This window comes from Medicago sativa, chromosome 7 (genome assembly GCF_051527215.1).
Source record: "Medicago sativa cultivar Bolivia chromosome 7, Bolivia_mono, whole genome shotgun sequence".
Lineage (NCBI taxonomy): Eukaryota > Viridiplantae > Streptophyta > Magnoliopsida > Fabales > Fabaceae > Medicago > Medicago sativa.
Window position 1 is genome coordinate 27,199,211 of NC_140755.1, and position 10,271 is coordinate 27,209,481.

Here is a 10,271-nt window from a genome sequence, read left to right on the forward strand (position 1 = left end):
TCATATATAAAGTTGGGGGCTTGATGCCCTGTTGAATACATAAAGTTGAGGGCTTGATACCCTGATGAATGTTTAATCATTCATACCACGTTGAGAGCCTATGCTCTATAAGTTGGGGGCTTGATGCCCTGATTGGTACCACATGCATATTATGTTGTCAAGTTGATGAAGTTGTCGTTGCATTTGTCGTTGAAGTTGAGTTGTCGATGTTGTTGCCGTGTTGTCAAGTTGTCAATATCATTAATGAGTTATTATTGAAGAATTATGTGAAGCATTAACCTTGTTAATTGTTGTTGTTTATGTTGTTAAATTCTGTTGATGGATAATATGCTTATTATTATTGAATGTGAATCTCCCCCCTTCTATTTGAATGTTGCTTCGACGTGGGTAATGTGCAGATAACCAGGATTAGCTGTTGATGTGAGTTGACTCCCTCACGTGTCGTCTTAGGAATGCTCTGATACGTAATGGGATGGGGATCCTTGCATTGCTTCCTTTTTGTTACGTGTCTTTATGGATTATTGTGATGAACCATTGAAATGGATTTTTTAATAAGTTGTTTATGTTGAGGCCTTTAGTGCCAAATATTGTTTAATCTTTTAAGAATTTTTCCGCTGCGATATGTTTGGAATTATTGACAGAAGTTGTTTTAAATAAAGAGTAGATTTAAACTCTATTTATATTTATTATATTTTGAAGAACGAAATGTGACATCCTGTTTGCGATGAACTTTGATTTATTTTATAATATTTATATGTTGGGAAAACGGGTTGTTACAGCCAAGACCTCTGCAATAGCTGCATCATCTCTACCACTAGCCATCTCACTTATACACAAAACCAAAACCAACAGGTAAGAACAACAAAACAAGTATCGAAGGTAACTCAATACCATTTGCATACAAACAGGAAAATCACTCAGTGTTGGTCTGGACAAGACCGACATGGCTCTGATACCGCATTCTAACACCTTAAACCCTTAGGGTCCGTTTGATTGTCAGGAAAGGGAGACAAGATATGATACATTAATCATATCCGGCTTAAATCTCATGCTTGATGCACCAAAGGCTTAGGATAAAATAAACCATATTCCTATCTTATCCTGACTTTTTTTTTTGTAATTTCTATCCTGAGTATAGGCTAGGTTAGAAATTATCATGATGGGATTAGAAAATCATTCCTTATTTATTATCTTGATATTATGTCATTTTTAAAATATTGTCATTTTTAAAATAATGATTGCATGTATTTTCTATTATAATTAATAACATGTCATTTTTACAATATTTAATTAATTATGAGAGCAGCCTTTCATTTAATTATAATGATATCCTATTTGTTATCATGTGCGCATCAAACACGTGATATGATTAATGTTTATCATGTCCTTATCATATCTTATCTCTATCCAGTTTTATATCATATTCTGCCTCTATCCTATCCTGACCATCAAACGGACCCTTAAAGCGATAAATTACGCAAATAATACAATTATACAAAGGATCTAGATGTTACTTCTTCAATAAGTTCAACATGCATAAATAATTTTCTCAAACAACGCAGCAGAATAATAACATCTCATCGGATAAATAAAACATCTCCAAGTAGCCATGTCACATAATCATACTACATCACCAAATATAAGTTTCGACTCAACAAACTGAGTGAACAAAAATCTCCATAAGTCATGATGAAAATAAACAAACAGACACCCCTAAATCAAAGCCCGACTCTATAGACTCCAAAAGCAAAATGAGGTAGCTCTAAAGCTAACCTCCAACGACTCACCAAGATAAAACAAACTATTCTTGCATGTCGTCTACCCATCCATACGAATAAGGTAGGCAGTCAACCAAACGACCATTGGGGGTTAGTTCACAATTCATAATTAAACATAATCAATCAAATTAAATAAAATAACATAATTTAATTTCACATGATTAATAAACTCAACATCATCATAAGCCCACAAGTATACAAGCACGATCAAGTAATGCATACAATTCACCTTGTTCAAGTATTCACAACAATCACCAAAAATTCACCAATGAACATATACACCGATTCACATATTCAAGTACGACTCGACTCACCAATCGATAAATGCATGCAATGTTCTAGACTCATCAAGATGCATGTGGTATCATAGGATTCTGAAGATAATTTTACCGTTAATGAATCTACCAACATAATAAACACCACCAATTATGTTCACCAGAAGCTATGTAATAAACACCACCAATTACATTCTTCAAATCACCTTAAAACGACTATGAATGCATGGACTTCAAGTAAGCACTCGACAATGCATAACTCACCGACATAGACATTAACATAATATTCACCACCAATTATATTATTCGCAAACAATTGCATTATCAAATACTTACATCCATACAATCTACAAGTCATCATTAATTTACAATCACCAAAAGAATCATCATAAACATTTAGCATCTCAAAGAAAACAATAAAGTTTCAATTTCATAATTCACCTCAAGGACATACATCTATCCACATTATGATATTCATCATATTAAACGTCCAATCATCATCAATTCATTCACATCCTATCATACCTACATGAATTCAAAGTCTCCTACAAGTTATCCGACCATAAAGTATTAATTTGACAAAGTTCGTCTAAGTTTATGAAAACTAGCATTTTCCGATTATTCCACCCAAATCAAAGTAACCAAGTTCAAAAGCCTCAACCGAGTATATACATAATTCACATATGAGTGCAGTAACATACACATATACGTTTCATAGGCCAATCCCGATAAATTCCAAAATTCACCTAAGTTCGTCTCATTTTATCATTTTTGAAAAGAATTCCATTTTAAAATAAAACCAATTTAAAGCTCATGATTACCATCCAAAACATTTTTACAAATCAAGGTTACAGTAAACAATTCTAACCCTACCCATTTCCTTTCAGAAAAACGAGTTTTAGAAAATTCGTGTTCTTGAACATTTTTCAAAAAGTTTGATTCGATTCACAAAACCAAGTTCAATCCAATTCATTTGATGTTTCCAAAGGTTTAGAAGGCTTAAATACAGTTAAATACATCAAAAGAAACAGTTTGGGGACCGCTCGGATTGACCCCCAACTGCCTGGAATGACCTGGAACATGAGTGTCTGTCCTGTGCAACTCGCTACAGCGAGCTACACCAGAATAAGTCACCATGTTCTTGGTTGTTCTCTCTCGGGAACTCCCCAAATTTCACCCCAAAATCCCATTTTTGATCCCCTTGACCCCAAATTTGACCCCAAAACTTGTACATTAGTTTGTAAATATAAAAAGACATTCAAAACAACAACAAACTTGGAATCGTAACACCAATTCACCTTAACTTCATCACCTAGTTCATTTTCCACCAAAACTCAAAAATTTCTCAATTTTCATTCAAACTTCATAAACAACCACACCAATTCAAAGCCCATATACATACAAACAGAAACAAACATTTATGAAGTGAATTCAAACATGTTTCAACAACAATCACTCACTAATTCATGATTTACACTCAATAAGAAATCATGACAAAAACTTATCGACAACAATTATGAAGTTTAAGCACATAACACAACAATTTCATGAAGTTTATCATTCCCACAAATTCACATGAATTAGGAGCAAAAAATTCATCATAAAAAATCACCAAAAGACACAATTAACATAAAAACACTTAAACCCATAATTGAAAATAGAAGATTTTTACTTAATTGATGAAAATAAACCATTCCTCTTACCTATAATCTTCAAGAATCCTAACTTTGGATTCACTTTAGCTCCTAGCTCTTCAAACCCCAAGCTCTCTTTCTCTAGATCCTCTTCTATCCTCTTGATCCACTTTCTCTCTCTACCTCTCTCAAAATATTTTGTGAAGTGCGTGAATGAAGTAAATACCAATTTCTCTCACAAGTGTTGTGTTTATATAGTCACCACATAATTGGGTTAGATTTCTAATTGTCTTAATGTGCTCAATATTCTTACCAACTAATTCCCCAAAGTTACTACTCACTTAAACCGTCAAAATAACGAATAATTACCGTCTCTAAATAAATACCCCAACTCACTAGTAACTTAGTAAAACTAATTATTCCCACTTAAAATACGAAAAATAACCCTCTTAATGAAATTACTAATTTACCCTCGCTCATCAAAAGACCAAAATACACAGGAGTCTAAAAATGACTAAAATACCCTTCTCTGCCAAAAAAACCACTAATCCCGAATAAAATACACACAGAGACAATTAATCGCATACAAGCACATATAAACACATAATAAATAATTAAAATAATTCTAGCGAAAAATGGACTGTTATAATACCTGCTGCCCAGACTGTGAGCAAATCATCATGAGAAGCAAGTGAAAATTCATAAAACCCCCAACCTAGTGAAAGCATACGCCATTGCCAACTAATTTTCCATAATTTTTGTAGCTTCGCAAATATATCCTTAGAAGAATATGGTTTGTCACCCTTGTTCAAAACTAGCCTACTCCGAAGGTTAATTTTACATGCTTATATCCATAGAAAATAAGCATATTCATAATCATGATAGACAATGTTTTCCCACAAATTGATGGTTCTGAAAGTGGGTCAGAAAATTGTACTTGAGGGCCTCAGAGGGCCTATGCAAACGACAATTTTGGAGTGGCAGCCGATGCAGGAAGAGCATGTGTTGCATTTCTGAGAGGCATGGAAGAAACGACCACTGCAGATGAGGGAGATAGTGCTGGCGCGGAACTCTACTTGCCAATGAAACATGGCGAGGTAAGCAAAGCTGCAATAATGATAAATCAAACCAGAATATTGAAATTGGTGCAAGAAACGTGACAGAAATTCAACAAAGTGATGCTTACGTGACCACTTGATATGGCAAAACGGTGGATTTGTTCAATGAAAAAGCTTTCTCACAAGTGGAGTAGTAGATTTGATATGCATTCTTCGGTTAAAAAAATCAAAGGTAAAAAATTAAAATACTCATAAGATTTATTTATTTTTTAACCAAAAATGATGAATTTTAATGTTGCAGGGAAACATATACCCTAAATATGGCCTGTGTAATGAGACACGGCTATTATGCTTTGGTTGTTTATGAATATTGGTAGGCGTTTGGCAAGTGCACCAAATACTATCGAAGTAGTAAAATATCGATCCCACGAGGACTGTTTTAATCTCAATTCAGCAATAAGGTAAAATATTTAGGATCCGTAAAAGTTGTTTTTGGTTTGCCACATAAAATTAAATAACATAAAATAAAGATTTGGTTAGAAAATAATAGAGAGATGAGATAAAATAAAGATTTGGTTAGAAAATAATAGAGAGATGAGATCAGGTCTTTCGAATCATCTATGTTCCCCTAATTGGTATACTGCACTTATTCTTATGAATGATTTTCTAGTTCCACGATAGTTAACAAAATAGTCCTAATCAATCCCTTGACTTAGGACCCTCTTCTCACACTACAGCCCCTAATCCCTTAGGTGGTCTAATAATATTTGAAGGTTTAAGCACGTTAACCTAATATCACTAACAAACGATTATCCATTCCTAGACTAACCATGTTTATTAGAACAATTCAATTAGGTCTAAGTCGAAAGCTAGGGTCAGTAGTCATTCGTTCTCACTAATTCATGTTTATATTTGATCAGAATATAAAAAGCATTATGAACAATTGAATTGAATAAAAACTAGATTGTCATTCACAATAAATAGAGTTTCACAGCATCATGTATCAATTAGGGTTACAAAGAATCATCTCAGACCTAATCTCTAAGAGATTTAGCTACTCATAATTGAGTTTACAAATAGCATAATCAATGAAAGAATTAAAACATACATAAACTGGTAAAGAATGGAGGAAATCGCCCCGTTCTTCAGTCTCCAGGTCTGCAAATCGCACTTTCTCTCTCCAGAATTCGTAACCCTTGTTTTCAGAATAGTCTTCAGCTTAAATAGGCAACAACTGCTCCTAAAATCGTGGCACGATTTAAGTAAATCGTGACACGTTTCTGTCTTGTGCAACAAACCACCAAAATTAGGGTTTCCATAATCGTGTCATGTTTTAGCCATCGTGACACGTTTTCCTCAATGTCGAAACAATGCATTATGTTTTGTGGAATCGTGGCACGTTTTTAACAAATCGTGACACATTTTGAATCTTTGCATATTCTTCAGTTTTCCTGCTTTCTTGCTGCTTAAGTTGCCTTGTGAACTCCAAAATGTGATGAAAATGACACTAAAAATATCGAATAATTGACTGTCATCACAGCCCCAAACTTGAACCATTCCTTGTCCTTAAGGAATCTACTTGCAATATTGACAATCGACAGTAAAATAACAATTACCTGATCAAGCGATAGTATCCAAAAGTTCAGCACCTTACTAGCTAAAGATGAGCTAGTTTGACTTGTACACATCCACCAATTCACAACTCCACGCAACAAATTGAAAAGGGTTCATACACAGTCGACATGCAATCTACATATTACCATACGCTTGAAAAGTTTCTAAACGTGAATCAAATCCATGTCAATGCACACTTTGAGGTCTTTAAGGGTTATAGCGGGGCTTAGGTGAAGGTGGGATACTATTTGGATAAGTAGGCTACACAAAATTTGAGTTAGGCATTCCTACGGAAGTTAAGCACAAAATTCAATCCATCATTCATTCACTTTATGGAACAACAATTCTTGCAAAGGTACTAGAGAACACTTGTAACTATTGGGACAATCGAGTTTAAAGTTACTCGGATTTTCAATGTTTTGTCCCTTTTTCATTCTATTCTTTTCTTCTTCTTTTTTTTTTTTCTCTTTTTTATATATACACCATTTTTTTGTGTATTTTTTCATGATAATGTTCTTTGTTCTCTAGTACCCCCTGCCCCAAACTTAGTTGGTTGCAAATTCCAATAGCAACCCCAAACTTAATTATTTAACAACATTCTACAATGCCTAACTCAGAAAAGCAATATGGGACAAGTCCTAAAAGTCTCTAAGCTTGTAATGTAGTTTGTCACCGAACAAAAAGTTCTAATCCTACTGGCTCAAATTGGCTAAGAAAAGGATAAAATTAACAATTAAAATCAGGGCAGGCTTCAAAAGGCTCACAGGACCAAGCACTTTTGCCTCGGTGTGCTAATGACAAAGATCAATCAACAATAGAGAAAAATTGCAAGTTCTAGAAATGTAAATGCATGGAATATTCTAATATAAGTAAACTGAAAAACAAAATTTGGCAATGAACCTTATGGCTGAGATTTCTGGGAGTTGTGACTACCTATCTTTATTGCCGTACACTTCGCCTTTGAAAACCAAGTCACTCCTCCTTTTGAACTTTTGGAATACCACTTGAACAACTATTTGTTACTAAACTGTAAAAAGTCAACAAACAAGCAAATTCATCAATAATAAACAAGTTCAGATTCAATCACATAACAGGGGGATACAACTGAGTTATTCAAACATACTGACAATTGTCTGACTCAACAATAAAAATAAAATACTGAAAGTAAAGACATAATAAAAAGGATGGGTTGCCTCCCACCAAGCGCTTTCTTTTACGTCATTGAGCTTGTCGCTTCAACCACTGTTAGGGTGGCAAATATGTCAGAAAGAACACATCATCCTTCTTCTTCCTCTTGTTTGGTAGGAATTCCATGAATTTGTAACAAAGTAGTAGATGCTCCCATGCACTCACAGTTAAACCTTTGGAATTTAAGCTCTCCCACCTTAGAGAAGGATATGCATCCATTTGCACACGAGTGATTTCCTTAACCTCCGTTGGTCCAGACTTCGGGAAAATATCAACACTCATCACTTTGGGTTTTTCTTCCACCACAACCTTGTGACACTCACTCTTCATCTGAACCAATTTCCTATGAGACTCATGTGCTTTCTCAACAAGATCACCACACTTAAGATCAAACTTCTCAAATGAAACTTGATTTGACACCAAGAAATCATCTAAAATATTTTGAAGTTGAGTATTGTAATCTATGTTGGTCACCTCTTTCTTCCCTTCGCAATTACTACCTGGTTGATTCACCTCATAATGACCATATCTCTCATTTAATAACGAGATTTTGCTGTCCACACATTTTATCTTCAAAGATAACATGTATTTTTCATATTGCAACTGTCATACCCCAAATTTTGACCACTTTTTCTTTGTTTTTAAAGTTTTATTCGTATTTCAAACGCCGAGTAATTTCTTCATCTCGAACGAAATTTCAGCAGGGAGGTATTTTAAAATACCTCATTTTTTTTGGTTCCGAAAGGGACAGCTTTAAGTGTTTATTATTTTATTCCATATCTTTATTATCTATTAACTTCCCAGTCATGTTTATTTTATTGTGTTATGTTATTTTAGTTTATTAGTTGACTTCTTATCTTTTTTTATTGTATTTTCGCTTCTCTTAATTCTCTTTTTTTAGGTGTCTAATTTTTTTAGTCCAGTCTTGTTGTCTTTTTATTCTATTGGGCCAAAGTTGGTATCCAATGCTGCAGGTTTTCAGTCCAGTCACAAGAGTACACCTCATCAGAAATTCATACAAGGGAACCCTAATTCAGCACTATAAGTAGCAAGCATTTATTGCTCACTGTTCACAGACTGACAATTGGCAGCAGCCGCACATCACAACCAAAAACCCTAATTCTCTTGCTTTCTTCACTTTTTCAGATCAAATCACAAAAGATAATCCAAAAAAGATGAACACCACATGAACAATATCCAGATTTGCAAATCATAGCAATACACATAACAATACCAAACAGATCGGTTTCCAGCATCGTACTTTTCGTTTTCGTCCTCTGTTCATACAAAGAACTCAGCCACTCAATCCAACTCACAAACAACATTCAATCCATCACAATACTCACATCCTTTTCGAATTGCAGTAATAAAACCCTTACACTCTAAAATCGAAGTTCATGAACAATTAGCCAACAACACTGATTCGGATCCGAAAGGAGAAGAACAAAGCCAAGCTAAGACAGTGAAGTACAACGAAGAAAGGCAAAGAAGGAGAAGAAGATTCGTCCAGATCAAGCTAGTAAGTGTCCAGATCGACGAAGATGCTGGCTAGATCGGAATTTTGCTGAAGCTTTCCGTCTTTCCTTCTGTTTCCTCTGATTTTGTCTAAGGTATCACCACTTCGATCTGTGTTCGAATCTCTTGTTTGATTTGTGATCTATGCTGTATGTTAAACGTTGAAATCCACTTTTAAAATCCAGATCAGTACTTCCAAACTTGAATTTCACCTTTCTGATTTCGATTTCATATTCGACTTTCATGTGTATATTTTCTTCTCTGATCCAGACGTGGCTGTTCTATATGTTTTTGTTGTTGGTGAACTTGTTTTTTTGAAAGTAAGTCTGGATATGTGTTGCTTTTATGTGAATTATGTTTGAAAAGAGAAAGGAAGAAGGAACGGTTTGGAAGAGGGGAATGTTACTTTGAATCTGTCTATGTGTGTTTGAGTATATACGTTTGAATATTTGAAAAATGAGAGAAGAAGTTTGAAAACGTTTGAGAGAAGAAGAAGAAGGTTGAGCGGCTGTTGGTTAGAATTAGGTTTAGGAATGAGCTTTCTGTGTTATATTTTGCTTATATACACCCTTTCAATCGTATATGTGTGTACTTCGCTACCTTATGGTGAGCCTTCATCAGTAACCGTTAATTCTTTGATCTTACGGCTGCTGTGAACCCTCCCATCTGATTGTATGTGCATCTGTTTAATGCTGCCTTTTGTATGCCGTCACTGCTAGCCGTCAGATCATGAATCCGACGGTCCCTGTGTCTCTGCGTTATTATCCTCTTTATTAGTGTTTATTTCACTTGTTTTTTCTGCACTCTTTGATTCATCTTATGGCTATGATGAATTTGCTGGTTATTTAATCTGGACCCTCTGATTCATCAGACGGTCCAAATTAATCCAGGCTGAGCCAATTTGCTTTGTTTGCATTTTAATCCTTTCTTTATGCCTTATTTGCGTTCCAGTCCTTCTTTTAAAATTTAAACCTATTTCTTTTAAACTCATAAATTGTTTTTCCACTATGTGTCATGCATTTTTTTTTTTTTACTTTAATCCTCACAACATGCATCTTGTAGTTAATTTTGCTTTAATGTTTGTTCTCAAAATTCGCATTTCATGCATTATTTTTATACCTAATCTCATGCATTTCTTTCTAACCCTCTTTCAAATAATTATTTCATGCATCTTAAGTGTTTTAATCTACATGACCTACATTTTTTCTA